Here is a 17,362-nt window from a genome sequence, read left to right as displayed (position 1 = left end):
CACTTTAAGATACTAGGTGCCTGTAACTAATCACTTTATAAGTATTTTTACCCCTTTACTTACAATCTAATTCATTTATACTCAATTTAAACTATGCATACATTCTTCTCCAGTAGTTAGATAAGATAAAATGAGCAGTAGAATTAGAAGATTAGGACTGGACTATTTAGATTTTGATAAAATTTCATTATATTTTTAATAAATTATTATTTTAAGAGGCATATAATTTAAAATAAAGATAATCTTATAATTATCACTTTAGAAAAAAAATATTTTTTTACAAAAATTACTGGTTAAAAATTTTAAATCTTAATTATTAGAATTAGTTTTGAATTAACTAAATTCCATGACATGATCCACACGAAGTCAAACCAAACCATTTCATGGAAAAATTCTTGGAAGTTTCCTTCGTGCCGCTGTCCACTGCTTTCCCAGTCCGAGTGTCTAATAAAAATCTTAGCGCGTAAAAGAGCCGCAGAGAAGGTGCTCAATAGATGATGGCTGCATCCTTCCAGCACATAAAATATTTTTGACCAAATATGCATATTAATACAAATTTTATTAAATATACTTTATAATTTAAAATTTTTAAAACACCAATATAAATGTTTAAAAATAATCTTCATAACATTATTTGTAAAACATTAAAGAGAAAGAAAAGTATAATAAAAAAGGAAGGATAATATTTGAACAAGTATAATTAATGAAATTGTATTTTTATCAAAGTGTCTCACTCCATCATGTGCAAAATATAAATATTTTTTCCAGTTATAAAATATAAGCAAAGCACCTTATTGTTTGTAAAAAAAATTATATTTTACCCGTTATATTTATTAGTTTAAATTCTTATTTTTATTGTGAACTTATGACATCCATCTTATTCACCATAAATTAAAACTAAGGGTAAAAAATAATATATATTTTAATAAATATAAGAATTTTATTGGTGTATGGATTATTACAAAAAATTATTTATATTTTGAACTGAAAAGATTTTATTTTGGGGCGTACTGATTTATTTTCAAAAAGAAGTGTTTTATAAACTTTTATGGAGGGAGCAAAATTAACATGCGAAGGTGGGGTGAGTTTCTCTTATTTACTTTTTTTTCCCATTATCTTTTTACTGTAAATTTAAATTGTTCAAATTAAATCTGTATTTTTAAAAATTATTAAATTTAAAATTTTAAATTCAATTTAACAATTTAAATTTACACTAAACTCTTCTCTACTCTCCTTTATAAAAAAGAAAATCCATCTCCTTGGATGCTCTAATGTTGTTTGTTTGGGTCTCATCGTAGTCCATGAAAGTCTACAACCTCAAATCATTTGTGCATGAAAAAGAAATTTGAAAGTCTACAACCTCAAATCATTTGTGCATGAAAAAGAAATTTGCTTTTCGTTCGAAAGTCTGAACGAAAAGCAAATTATTTGTGCATGAAAAAGAAATTTGCTTTTCGTTCGGAAGTCTGAACGAAAAACTTAATTTGCTTTTCGTTCAGACTTCCGAACGAAAAGTAAATTTCTTTTTCATGCACAAATAATTTGCTTTTCGTTGCTTTTCGTTCAGACTTCCGAACGAAAAGTAAATTTCTTTTTCATGCACAAATAATTTTAGGTTGTAGACTTCTGAACGAAAAGCAAATTTTTTTTTCATGCACAAATGATTTTAGGTTGTAGACTTTCATGGACTACGATGAGACCCAACAAATGCGTATATATATATTTATTGACATTGCCTATAGACTATCTATGAAAGCAGAGATGGCACGAGTTGGGGAAGGTCTATGGCGGTTGCTGGCGAAGATATCGAACATAGGGAACCTCCGTACATGGTGGTCGCAGTCGCTGGCGGGCGAGACCGAGAATGATCAGGCTCTGAGCTGGACTTTTAGCTGCTCCACCCAACAATGGCCGACGTTGGCCAACACTGCCACTGGTGACCTCTTTTTATCCATGCTTTGTTTATTTATAGAACGTGCCCTTTCTTGGCTGATATTTTGGAGAGAGAGAGAGAGAGAGAGAGAGATATATATATATATATATATATATTCCTGTTCAAACTCAAGCTCTTTTGGATGTATTTAGATTTTAATTGGGTATAATTGATTGTAAAAAAATTAATTAATCTGATTGATTTGGAATATAATTTATTATGTTATGTCGCATATAATTAAGTCATAAAATTGATTAATAAGACTGATTTTAATCAGAATTAAAAATAAGGCAAAACCATAATTTTGCAAAAATATATCCAAACACACACATTACATGTTAAAATCAATTATGAATTCAAAACCATATTTTCAGAAAAATATCCAAACATTCATTATACATGTCAAAATTAATTATGAACTCAAAACCATGATTTTTTTTAAAACATATCCAAACACCCCTATTGATGCCAAAATCAATTATGAATTCAAAACTATGTTTATTTTATAAGCTGCTACTATATGTTTTTCAACTGAATTTTTCAATTATATATTTCTAAAAATTTATCCAAAAATCATATAAATTAGTTTTCAAATCATATTTTTTTTGTTCATAATTGATTTTGACATAAGAAGAGGTGTTTGAATATTTTTTAAGAAAATATAATTTTAGATTTATAATTAATTTTAACATACAATATGGGTGTTTGGGTAATTTTTATCAAAAACGTGACTTTTGTACAATTAATTAATTTTGAATGCTTTGTCAAAGAGGCACTTTGTCTATTTGAAACTTTGCTAACAGTTTTTATATATTTGATACTTTGCTCCCACATTTTGGATAGGACCGGTGAAAAGTCCACTACACCCCTTTTGTCTCTTGCTCTCACCCACTCCATCTCACCCGCTCACCCTCTCACCCATGTATTTTCAGGCTAAATTCTTAAAAGTACCAAATATAAGGAGAATAAGATTTTGGGACTCAAGTCATGATAACCTAAAAAGTTTATTAAAACTTTGCTTATCAGGATCAGCCTGACCCATTTTTAGTTTTTAACCTCCATACAAGACTGAAAAAAATAAAAAAATTGAAGAAGATGGCATTTTTATTATTCACGATGTGTTTTTTAAATTTTTTGAGTGCTTTACTCTAAAAAAGAAAAGAATTTCCCCATCCAGGTTTATTTTTGGGAATTTATAATTTATAATTTTTTAATATAAATTGATACTTTAGTTTAAAAAAATGCACTTGACGACTGAAGTTATGACCACAATAAATAATTTTATTTTTTGTCTTATTCAGCAAATGGTGACAGCTTCTTATGGCAACCGCCATGACCTCTACTTCTATACAAGAAGGCGACTCAACAATTGGAATTTCCCTCATGAAGCCTTTTCCCCCAACCTCGTCTTCGCTCCCACGATTAAAATTCAACTGGCCTTCCTTCAAGTTCGAAGTTCAACAGCCAATGCCTCGCCATTCCAGCTTCACCCTGTCATTTTTGTGATTGCTGTCATCTGCTCCATAATATATTACCTCAGTTTTCTCGCTATATTCATGTTTCCTGGTTTTGCTTCTTTGTTTGAAGTGCCCATGTCAGCCTCTGGCTTTTTAGCTGTTGCCTCTTTAACATCTTTGGTTTTGCAACTTCCATGGTGGTCCGTTTTCTTTATCCTCTTATTTCTCGGAGGGTCCTTTAAGCTGCTCAAGAAGCTTCATGACATACATGGTAATATACGTCGTCTGCAGCCATGAACAGTATAGCAACTCCTACCTATATAAAATCATTAGAGGATGAGGAGCCAATAATTTAGGGTATTTTCATGTACCTTCTTATCTTTTTGTTTCAAGTGTAATTTTCCAATGAGAGGTTATGAGGAGCCAATAAATAGTGTCGTCAAATATGCTAATGGCCTTTCGTTAGCAATTGTAGAATTGGACTCATTCTTACATAATAGAAGAACCTTAGAATGGAGTACTGCCTTGGTTGAACTCAAAAAGGTCGCTAACTCTGATAATGAAGGTTCTCCAAAAAAGTGTTTGGTGCCCTGTCTAATGTTGTGTGTATGATTAACGTTTTCTTTTTTTGAATTTTTTTTTGGGTGGGGGAGATTCCGCTTGATGTGTTCATCAATGCTGTAAAATGGGAACTAAAGCTCCTCATCTTCTCTTAATGGTTAGACAAGGGTCGTTGTTCAAAATCTCTCAAGTAGTATCTGATAGAGATTTATATTTTCTAGCTTTATGATTAGATCTATTTTCTGTAACTATGAATACTAAAAGATGGTCTAGTAAAATGGAAATTGTCATTCTAATTTCCCACTCATTTATCTATGTTGAAACCTATTTAGCCCCACATCAACAACTTCGGAGGGACTTGCACAATTATGGAATAATCACTAACATTAAGCTAAAACATCTACTTCAAAGATGATGGTGTCATGTAGTCTATTTCAATTTCAGTGAAGGTTCTATCATTTCTTTATTTATATTTATAAGTCTATCAATATCTTTCACATATATCTGAAACTAATCAAACTTTTATTACTTGGCGGCTTAAGATATGTAAACCTTAATGACATTGATAGTTTAATCTCCCTTCAAATCGTTATTGTTAAAAGTGAAAACAAAAATTTGAATGCAAATATGAGTTTGTTGTACCTGTTTAGTTAATCGACTAGCACATTTCTATTCAACAACTGACTTTTCATTAATCAGTTTCTCTATATTTTCATGTATACCTAAAACTAGTCTAGCTTTTACTATTTGCATTTTGAAATATTGAGCCATTGTTGAGTAGATGCTAGCTAGCTCTGTGTTTTACTCCCATTTTATTATATATTGTTAACTTCTTTCTTTAACATTATAGGATACAGTCGAGTTTACATTTACATGTCTTGCATGTTTTGAAGCACCTATGTCTAGGCAAAACTAGGTGTAATGCCAACAAGTAATTCAAGAGCTTGATGTGAGTAAATCTAAGTAACTGATATCCACAAAGTTAGAGTTGATGTCATGCAGAGTACAATTTCTATGTTTGCAAAGATGTAATTTGATAAGCAAAGATCCACAACTTCTGTTAATTAGATAATAATACTTTGGTAAGAAAGTAATAGGTCATTATGCATCCTTTGAGGAATTTATAGTGACCGCTAAGTTATCTTGGACTAATTTTTGCTCTTCCATATTGTCATTACTTCACCCTTTAAGGTGCATAATTTGTTGAACCAATTATGCTTTAGTACTCCTCCTTTTAAGGATTTTATCATTTCATTGATATAGAGGTCTTGTTGCTTTCCTTTTTTTTTTTTTTTATGTAAATGATGTTATCTTCATATATTTCATTATTTCACTTATTTTTTAAAAGTAATTTTGTAACCCAAATATTCCATTTTTCATGTGCAAAGGTCTAGTTTATTGGAATATAGCTTCATTTCCTTATAGTTATTGCTGGACGTTTAGTGTTAACGTAAGTTGGATTTTTTAGCTTATTTGAAATTTTTATTACAATCTGGATCAATGTCTTTGGAGATTTTCTTGTTTTTATTTTCAATGAAAAGCTTTACCTAAATAATTGAATGATGTTGTCTCATGCCACTTGGCAATAACTACTTTCATGACCTTGTTAGTGAATAAGTTATATTTTATCCTTTGAAAGGCAGCAATCTAGCCCTCTATAATGTATGTTTTTGGTTCCATTTTAATATTTATTTGTATTACTAATGCATGCTGCATACATAACTTAATGAGATTCATGTTCATACTATAGAAATTTCAATTAACTCTAGAATTTAAAATCATAATCCATTTCTAGTAGAAACAAATGAGCATCTCACAAGTCAATCAAATTATACTTAATGTGATATTCATGTTGGATAGTCTTACTTTTTCTAAATTTAGTGGACCAGAATGCGAGCAGCTACTATGTTATTACATGTGCATAGTTCATGCTTGCTGAAGTTCTCCTTGATTCCAATTTATGTTAGGTCAATTTACTACTCTTGATCCAAAAGTGATGATTTCATCGATTTTCCTATTTGGTAAGCAAGCTATTCAATTAAGTACAGGGTTCCCCTTCCAAGAATGGAGGACTATGCAATCCAAGTGAGTTTAGTAAAACATTTCGTCGATCTTTCCATCCTGCCTTTCATTCATGCTTTCAGGTAGTTCACTGGCTTCCTCAGTTGGTCTTATCCAAACAGCAAGCTATGCCCATTAGCCACTGAATGAATAGGCTACAGCTGCAGCTGCCAGGATGACTTATTTGCTTTCACTACTTGCCATTTTTGGCCTAATAACTAGTAAGCGATGTGCCCTATTGATTGACCAGCCAAAGAACATCCTTAGGGGAAAGTCCTATCTATCAAGGTTTTTAGCTCATAATAGGTTCTCAAACTGCCTTCCTTTGATCGCTAGTACTAAAGTGCTTCTCTTGAAAGATGAAGTCGAAGGATGAGTCCAATATCTATACTAATATGGCAAGACAAAAGTACTCCTCTCATCCAAACCATTCTGGAAGGCTTTTTTTTTTACCCTTTACAAGATAGTAACTAAGCTTTCAGACAACAGCAACTAACTTCCCTGTACAGCTACATCAGCCTTACCTCTTTCTTTTTTTTATAGACGTTCAAGGCGTCAAGTCCTTTCATTTAGTATGAGATCATACTTTGCTGTGCTTTGCTTACATTAGACCTCTGGTCTATCAAAGTTTTGTTCATCATCCAACCTCTTCAAGTTTAAAAGAGAATTTCGAAGAACTAGATGATCCTTACCAGTCTTACTAGGCAGGACAGAAACTAATCCTCAAACTACAACATGATACCTTAGAAATAGCAAGCTACTTCTCCTAACGACAAGTAAAGGCATACCCTCTATTAGAAAATAAGAATGGAAGGCATAATGGGAAAGGGGAAAGTTGAACCACGTGGCACAAAATAGTGGGTTTTTATTCCTAGTCTTGTCTTCCTTCTAGCTAAAGCTTTAAGTCTCAATCCAAAGTCAAAGAAAAAAGAAAAGATAAATAGATGCCCATTCTTCTCCTGATGTAGCTGCAAATCACCTATTGAGAAAGAAAGGAGAATCATTGCTCTTTCCTTTGTCCTTCCTCTTTCTCTTACTTTGATATTAGGGAGAGCCGGTAACCTGAGATCAGCTAAGATTGAGATAGAAATGGTAATGAGATGGCATATTGAGATCTAGAAAGTGTTTCGTGATTGAAGATTGAATTGTAGTCAGTCAATCCACTCTCGATAGGGATGAAAGTCAGAGGCAGAAGTTCGGTCTTGGTGTGAACAAAAGGCATAAGCGCAGTAGTTAGAATTTATATTTCAGTAGCATCTGGCATGAAGCTCTCCCCTAGACTAATAGGGCAAGGAGAGGTATGAGATTGCTTGTTAGAGGAAGCTCTTTCTAACCTTTAGGTAAGAAATCACTCGAGTACGAACTACCTCCTGTAAAGGTACTAACAAATAAAATGAGACAGCAGCTACAGCTAAAGTATACTTTAGTCCGAAAGAAAGAAGTTTGGTTCGTATACTTTGTAATTCCAAGTCAGTACTTGACATCAGTTAAGAATTGCTTCAGTTCGTCATAAAGGAGGTAAAATTGCTATAACTATAAGAAGGCCAATAATATGGATAAGAAGGACGACTATAGGTTAACGCTAAGAGATAGATTCTCCTGGTAAGTCTAACTAGATTGTAAGTTGTATAAGGGTTAATATAATAGAATTGATTGATCTTAGGGCTAGAGATTCTATCTGACATGGTAAGGCGAGAGCTAAGAGTAAAAGAGCTTTCCCTATTAGACAGTTATCTACTAGAGGCTCGTCTAGGAAGTTAGTCAAAATAGAGAACCTAGAATGCCTTGGTAAATCAGACCCAGAGATCATGGCCTACAATGCCAGTCACCAAGGCACCAAGGACCCTCTCTATGATGGGGACAATGAAGAGTTCACTAGCTCTAACCTCCAGCTAGTAATTGGATTTCGTTCCTGACTCTTCATAGCAACTCACTTCCTACCATCAACAGCCTTAGACGAGTAGGGGCGTCTGCTCCTTAGCGCTTCCCTTTAAAGTCTTATGATCTAGTGATCCGTTAGAAGGTGTTCAGCCTTCTATCAGGGTTACTCTATCAGAACACGACAACCATTTAGTATAACAGACCTAATTTTTACCATAATTTTTTTACAAAAGAAAACCTCCCCCTTTTATTTTATAAAAAAACATTTTTCTTAAAAATGTACCTGTCCAAATAAAGCGATATCAAGATTAACAATTACTACTGGACTTAAGGCAGATGGGGCCCAATAAATAATTTACAGCAAGTCTAGGCAACAGTTTATAGATATAATTAACTCTGCTAAACACACATTTTTCTCATACCATTAATATGTACAATCCAAAATAAATAGGCTTGGCCTAATAGAAAAGCATGGTCCAGATTGACGTGTTTAAAAGTTATCCAGCTCAAACAAAAAGATTGAGTAGTTATAGTCAAATAACCTATAACAATTATCCAAAATAAAATTTATAAGGGTTCCTAGGTCATGGCAATTATAATTACAAAATAAATAGAAAACCACGTGCCAAGCAGAGAGAAGGGAGCCTAAGCTCACTTCTTCAGTGCCTTCCCTGTAGCTCCACTTGACTGCTCACCTAAAAATGATAAGAAGTAACATGTGAGATTAAAAATCTCAGTAACAGTTGGTTATTCTAACATATACCAACATACTTCTTGAAATTAGTTCACAAACATATCCATAGATATACATATGCATTTTACAATCAATGCACAAAACAAGAAATGCAATATTCACAATTTTATAACAATTTCTAAATCAATGTCAAATTAAAACAATAGTGATACATTTCCCAACCTCACCCTTATGGCTCCCAACTCCCTTATTACCACTAGCTGGAGCCTAAACTGAGGTTATACCCGGCCAAAGGTATATTGCCGTCAGAATAGGACTCCCCTCCTTAAAAAGAAGGTGCCTATTGTCCCAAAATGTCAAAGACATTGGGAACTACAAGAAAAAGGCCAACCACTACGCGTGTAGTAGAGGCAAACCATACAACATAATATTCAATCATCAATTCCAAACAAACAATCATATTACTAGCCATCCTTATTACCTCTTTTGCATCACATAAAACAGATGTCACATTCCACAATAATATCACACAAGTAATAATATATATATACACAATAATAAAAACTAGTATCTCAATATATGAAAGGATATTCCAATGTTACCTCTTCTCCAAGCTATAACTAACTCAGACATGTAGGGAACTTCTTAACCACGATAATAGATTAATCTACGACATCGAATGATATAAATACCATTAGATATATATATATATATTGTAATTTATCAATTAAATATAAAATTCAACTAAACTTTTCAAATTTACAATCATATCCTTTCAATCTAAATCCCTCCGATAAAAACCCAAAATTAAATTAAATTAACTTATCTAAATCCTAAAAAAATAATTTAATCAATACAAACATCTTATACACCAAAAATCACAAATTTTATAGTTAAAAACTTAATTTTAAACTCTTAAATCAGTTAATAGAACAAATCTAAACCGATAAAATTTAAGTACTAATTTATCTCTACCAATTAATAGTTTTTGTTATTAAAAATTAATACTTACTCTAAGTTTAAACTTTAGAATTTGCTCCACTCATCAAAATTTTTTTTATCATTAGAAAGCTCAAGACGAGTAGGAAGATATTTATAAAAGGAGTTTTGATAATAAGAATAGTTTTCAGCATAAAATCTTACCTCAAAAGCCTTCAAACCCTTAGCTTTCTCCTTTCCTTCTCCTTCTCTCTATCTCTCTCTCTTTCTCTCTTGTCTTGTGCGTTTCTATGGGAAAAGAAAAAGCAAAGAAGAGTGTAACACCCTCAAATTTACAAACTAATTTTTTACAAATTATTAATTCAATAAATCATTTTTTTGAACCCTTATCATACCTTTATCATGGTAGAAAAATTTCTACCATGGTACATCCAAGACAATATACCATAGGTCTTAAAATATCTCAAAAAGTAATTAGAACCATAAGAGACAGACAGGATCCTCATGGCATGATATTTAAATCAGGTCATGAATCAAGAGGGACAAACATAATCCTCTTGGTCATATAATTGCATTTAATAAAAAGGATTAGAGTTTACATGTTGTCTAAATAAGAAATGTCCTAGGTTGGCACAAGATACATTGCATAATACAAAATGAGAGGCAACGTAAAAGATGATATCTCATACACCAAAGTTATGCCTCTGGTGCTTTCTCGGCCGGATTCTCTCTTGTAAAAATATTAACCACGAGGAATGAGACTTAAAAGTCCCAGTAACCAAAAATTAATATGTAATGATGCATGCGGATGTAACTAATCATATGATTCCTAAGTGGGCATACAAAACATTTAACCGAACAATATTTTCAAACAAACCGAACAAGTATTTAATTTGCATGACTGCACCTTATATCTTCCTTTCGCCATGCTCGGACACCAAATCACCCGGCCAAAGGTGAGTTGGACCAAGCGACACGCCACTCATTGGGTCCAATGAGGGCTTACCACGTGGTAATAATTAATCGAACAAAAATTTCTATTAACACCATACATTAAAATACCCTGACAAGTCATGCATCATTCAAATATCCAAACAGAAATATATCTGAACAATAATATCTCATCATGATAAACAAAAATAAATTTTTAACCCACATGGCAATAATTTCAAACAAGTATATACAGTATTTATTTTTAATAATTCATAATTTTTTCCAAACAATAAAACAATACATAACCATTCACAAACACATCCATCACAACACATTAATAATGGTTACCTTGTGTCTTGAATAACAAGTTCCCATTCACAACTCCTTTTTCACCACTATCTTTGTCAATATAATCTACATAATTATTTCACAATACTATATATTAATTTTACATTAAAATTAATAAATAACTCTAATTTAAAGAGTTAGAAAGTCTTAGATTTATAATCCATATTAACACTAATTTAAGATTTATGCTTCATTTAACTTTCCAAATTCTTTTCTAAAATTCTCATACCCTAATAAACTATTTTTAAGCCTCAAATCACTTCTAGTATCACAATTGCATCCTTCGGTATTCTAAAAATTCGTCCAAAAATAAATTAAAAATTTTAGAATTATCCTGAAGCCTCAAATCACTTTTCTATAACCTCAAAAATACCTATTCATACTTAAATAAATATTTAATAATTAGAGGTTCATCCCTACATCTCAGATTCAACATAAATTCAACCATATAGATCTAGAGTTTAACTCAAAAATTCTTAAACATGAGTTTCAACCTCAAGAAAATATTCTATGATATTTATTATATCCCTAAGAGCTTTAACCTATATTTTTAATCCATCATATCATCGAATTAACTATCCTATAGAAAAATTCTAATCAGAATATTTACTCTATCCTATAAAATAATCATATCACTAGAAAGCTAATATTATTTAGAAAATAATTATAAAATTAATTTTATAATTAAATAAATTTTTAAATTCTAATCTAAACAGGAAAGTTAGAACATATCTGAAGAAAAAAAATAATCCCCCCTTGCGAGAAAACGCCGAGCAATGTGAGAGGAAGAGAGAAAAATAATATAAAAATAGGATTGTGGGTCCCAAAATTATATTAAAAAAGACTATAGGTTTGAATTTAATTATTCAAACCTTTGGGCCATTACTTGCAATTTTCACAAATTACATCTTGGGCCCTTAGTTGCAATTTTTACAAATTATATAAACTTTTCTTTTTCTTCCTTCTGCTCCTCCTCGCCTGTGCCTCCTCCTTTTATATGTGAGGAGGCACCTCACCTTCCCACATCTAATCGATGTGGGACTTCTACAGTGCCTCTCTCTCTTTTTTTTACCTCAACCATTTTTTTTTACTTTTTTTTTAAACTCACACACACACATAATTTTTTTTATTTTAAATTTTAAAATTATATCTTAACAAAATATTTCTTATTTAATTTTAAACCTAAGTTTTTAATTCATAATTAAATTTCTAACCATATTATTATTTCTGAATAATCTCAAATAATATAAATTCCTATTATTATCATTTTTTTTAAAATTAGGATGTTACAAAGAGCACTTTTTTATGCTCTCTCCACCGCCTCTTGTCTCAATTATTATTATTATTATTATACTATAACTTAATAATTAAGTTAATAGCCTCAGCCCTTTTTTTATTTCCATTTTCTAAAAACACATCTTAACATACAGTTATATTCTATGTTAAACTAAAAAGGATCTTCTAATTAATTTCTTTATCAAACATTCTTTCTATTTTTCATTAATTCTAATTAACTCTAAAAATTAAATTAGAATGTTACAATTCTCTCCTCCTTTAAGAAATTTTGTCCCCAAAGCGAGGATAGTCTTGTTTCATTTTTTCTTCTATCTCCCAAGTTGCATCATTGGGTGTCATATCGTTCCACACCACCTTAACTAATTTGATAGTCTTGTTCCTCAATTGCTTATCTTTAATATCCACTATTTGCTCTGGCTCTGCCCCATAGGTCATGTTCTCCCTCAACTCAACCTCCTTTGGTTCAATAATATGAGATGGGTTTGGGTAATACTTCTTTAATTGAGACACATGGAAGACATCATGAACTCCATAAAGCTGTGGTGGCAAGGCTACATGGTAGGCAACTGGTCTAAATCGCTCCAATACTTCATAAGGGCTCATGAATCGCAGTGTTAATTTCTTCACCTTAATTGCTCTGCCAATACCAGTCATTGGTGTTACCCTCAAAAAAACATGTTCCCCAACAAGAAATTCCAATGGTCACCTTCGTCTATCTGCATAGCTCTTTTATCTACTTTGCGTCATTAACAACCTTTGTCTAATCATCTCGATCTTCCTGGTGGTTTGATCTACCAAGTTGGGACCCAACAAAGTTCTCTCACTCAACTCTATCCAATAAAGAAGAGATCGACACTTCCTCCCATATAAAGCTTCATATGGAGCCATTTGAATGCTCAAATGATAACTATTATTATAAGCAAATTCGGCTAATGGTAAATGATCCTAGCTACCTCTTAATTCAATAGCACATGCTCTTAACATATCTTCTAATGTCTGAATAATCCTTTTAGTTTGTCCATCCGTTTGAGGGTGGTAGGTTGTGCTGAATTGTAGCCTAGTCCCCATTGCATCTTGTAATGCCTTTCAAAATCGTGAAGTAAAATGAGGATTTCTATTTGACACTATACTTTTTGGCATTCCATGTAATCTCACTACTTCTTTAATATAAATCTTTGCTAGCTTCTCTAGTGAATGAGTCATCCGAACAGCCAGGAAATGAGCAGATTTAGTTAGCCGATCCATAATTACCCAGATTGCATCATTTCCAATTGAAGTCCTTAGTAATCCTGTGATAAAATCTATGGATATGCTATCCCATTTCTACTTGGGTATATTTAGTGGCTGTAATAAACCAGCAGGCTTTTGATGCTCAATCTTAATGCTCTGACATGTCAAGTAATGGGTAACAAATTTAGTTACGTCTTTTATTATTCCTGGCCACCAATAATTCCTTTGAAGGTCATGATACATTTTGGTTGCCCTAGGATGAATCGTGTATTTACTTCGATGAGCCTCTGCCAACATGAATTTTCAGAGTTGATCATCATTAGGAATATAAACCTTTCCTTTGTACCTCAATATACCATCATCCCAGACTTCAAAATCATTCAATTCACCTTCTTCAAGTCTCTCCCTTAACCCTAACTGGTGTTCATCCTCTAACTGCAAAATTTTCAAATCCTTCTAAAACTTATTTCCAATTTTTACCATGCTTACACAGGTCAATCTCTTAGATGGGACCTCCACTGGCATGTCTATCAGCAAGTATGCCATGTATATGGATTTCCTACTTAATGCATCTGCCACCACATTTGCTTTCTCGGGATGATATTTCAATTCAAAGTCATAATCTTTGAGGAACTCCATCCACCTCCTTTGACACATGTTCAGCTCCTTCTGATCTATGAGGTATTTTAGGCTCTTATGGTCACTATAGACCTCAAATTATAAGCCATATAAATAGTATCTCTAGATTTTCAAAGCAAACACCACTGCTGCTAATTCCATGTCATGAGTAGGATAATTTTCTTCATGGGGCCTTAATTGTCTGGAGGTATAAGTAACCACTCGTCCTCTCTGTATTAACACACATCCAAGCCCTTTCAAGGAGGCATCGGTGTATACAGTATAAGGTTGGGTAGGATCTGGGATCACTAGTACTAGAGTAGTTGTCCACTTGTTCTTCCACTCTTGGAATGCTACTTCACATTTATCATTCCATATGAACAGTTGGTCCTTCTTAGTTAGTTTGGTTAATGGCATAGCAATTTAGGAAAAGACCTGAATAAATCGTTGATAATAGCCAGCCAAACCTAAAAAACTTCTTATCTCAGTGACATTTTATGGTCTCTCCCACTTGGTTATTGCCTTGATTTTACTCGGGGTTACTACCACACCTTTTGCTGATACAACGTGTCCTAAAAATCTAACCTCATAGAGCCAAAATTCACACTTCAATAAATTTGCATAAAGCTTATGTTTCCTTAGAACTTGTAGTATGACTCTAAGATGCTCCTTATGCTCCTCCTTATTTTTAGAATAAATAAGGATGTCATTTATGAAAACTACTACAAACCTGTCCAGATATGGCTTGAAAATTTGATTCATATAGTCCATAAAGACTGCAGGTGCATTAGTAAGCCCAAACGGCATTACCAAGAACTTATAATGTCTGTATTTGGTTTTGAATGTAGTTTTTGGCACATCTTCTGCCCTGACCCTTAACTGATGATATCCAGACTATAAATCAATCTTGGAAAATATCGTTGCACTAGTTAATTGATCAAGCAGGTCATCAATTCACAGTAGAGGGTATCTGCTTTTAATTGTGACTTTATTAAGTTGTCTGTAATTAATGCACAACCTCAAACTACCATCCTTCTTTTTAACGAATAGTACTGGGGACCCCCAAAGAGACACACCCAGTCTGATGAATTCTTTCTCCATCAACTCCTCAATCTGCATTTTCAACTCAGCCAACTCTAAGGGTGACATTGGATAAGGAGCCTTAGAGATGGGCTCTATCCTAGGTGCCAAGTCAATAAAGAACTCTACTTTTCATTTTGATGGCAAGCTGATTATATCCTTAAGAAAAACATCTGGGAACTCTTGTACCATGTCAATCAATTCTAGCCCTTCTTCCATATCTACATTGATAGAAAAAAAAATAGCAAACGCTTGACTCCCTTTTCTAATACACCTATCTGCTTGAGCAGCCGACAATAATTGGGGTCCACCAGATGAAACCATTAAAGCAATGAACACAGGTAGGGACACAATTTTCTTTTTACAATCCAAAGTGGCATTATTTGCCAAAAGCCAATCCATTCCAATAATTAGATCAATACCCTTCATAGGCAGACAAATCAAATCCATAGTAGAAGTTCTATTCTCAAACTCTACCACACAATTCAAACAAGATTTTGATGTCACAATAATAGTACCGGATGGTGTAGAAACTCTTATATTATAAGGTAGATCATACACATTCAACTTAAATTTCTCCACACAATCATGTGACATAAAAGAATAGGTTGACTTATAATCAAATAAAGCAATAAAGTTATGCTCATTAAGTTTTAAATTACCTCGAATCAAGTTTGGGGAGGTGTCAGCCTCCTGCTGAGTCATAGCAAAGACTCACCCAGGAATAGTAGATCTACCCTCATTAACTACCCTAAAACCCTCTTCACAGTATCGAGAGATGTGGCCTACCTTCCCATATTTGAAACAGATGAAACATAGACCTTGATGGAACCTCCTACACTTAGTACACTTTTGACTATTGGCAGTGCTAATTGTAGGGGTTATGGAACCTCTTTGCAAGCTCTGGCCTTTATTTTGATTCCTACCCTGTCCACCACCATACCCACTTCTCTGTCCTTCACCGAATCTCCCCTTCTAAGTGAACTCGATCTACTACTGGAGCTACTGGATTACCCACTCCTCTTATTGATTCCGCTTGTAGGCCTCATGAACTGATTAGGCTTGAAAGAGGTCTCTTTTTTATGAGCTATCTCTTCCTCTCTCTTCCTTCAGGCCACAATACCCAATTTGGTAGACATCTCCTCTATAGTGTAAATCTCTAGAGGAGCTAATGTAGTCCTCAATTCTGGTCGTGCCTTTTCTAGTAGCCTAGTTGCTTTCCAGTGAAAGTCATATGCCCTATTTGTATACTGCACTAGCTCATTGAAACAAGCTATAAAATCTTCCTCATTCATATTTCCCTGCTGTAAGGCATAGAACTCGGCCTCTTTTTCAGCTCTTAAAGCAGTTGGAAAGTAGTACTCAAAGAATTTCTCCTTAAACTCCTCCTAAGTCACAGCCACATCCTCAGCTAGACGAATACCATCGCACCATTTCTTAGTTGCCTTCTGCAATAATTTCTCAGCCATCATTACTCTTTGTTTAGAAGTACAAACTATGACTCACCAAATAGTTTCCAACTAGTTTATCCATTCTTCAGCCTTAGCTGCATTAAGCCTCCTTTCAAAAGTAGGTGGGTTAAATTTTTTGAAACTAAATCTTTGTGATTTGTGATAGTAAAAGCTCTTGGGAAGGATTTCCACTACTACTCGCTCTTCTATTAATAGGAATTTCCCATGAATATTGCACACTCTGCCCTTCCTCCTTGCCAAAATCTTCCTCTCTCCTTAGCTGAGTAGTCTCACGCCTATCGCTATTCTTCAGGTTCCTAATTTCATCTTCATTTCTTTTAACTCGATGATCGATACTAACAAGTAAATCCCTCATTTCCTTCAAAAATTCCCCATTATCATCATTTGGGGGCGGTTCAGGAACATTATTTTCTCTACTGGTCATAACTGTTTCCCTCTCCTTCTATCAAATATCATAACAAGAACCATTTTTAACAAAAAAGTTAAAATTAGTACAATCTAAACAAGTCCTAATAAACAGGGAAGTGCATGTGTTTTATAGTTGCTATGACTACTAAGTGAAATTTTTAAGATGCTATCATGCCATAAAACACATAGCTCTGATATCAAAATGTAACAGACCTAATTTTTATCACATTTTTTTTACAAAAGAAAACCTCCCCCCTTTATTTTTGTAAATAAACATTTTTCTTAAAAATGTACCTGTCCAAACAAAGCGACATCAAGATTAACAATCACCACTGGACTTAGGGTAGATGGGGCCTAATAAATAATTTGTAGCAAGTCCAGGGTTCAACAACAGTTTATAGATATAATCAACTCTGCTAAACACACATTTTTCTCATACCATTAATATCTA

This window comes from Prosopis cineraria, unplaced genomic scaffold (assembly GCF_029017545.1).
Source record: "Prosopis cineraria cultivar Desert tree isolate PC_DT_omini unplaced genomic scaffold, ASM2901754v1 PC7, whole genome shotgun sequence".
NCBI classification, from domain to species: domain Eukaryota; kingdom Viridiplantae; phylum Streptophyta; class Magnoliopsida; order Fabales; family Fabaceae; genus Prosopis; species Prosopis cineraria.
Note: the sequence above shows the minus strand (reverse complement) of the source record.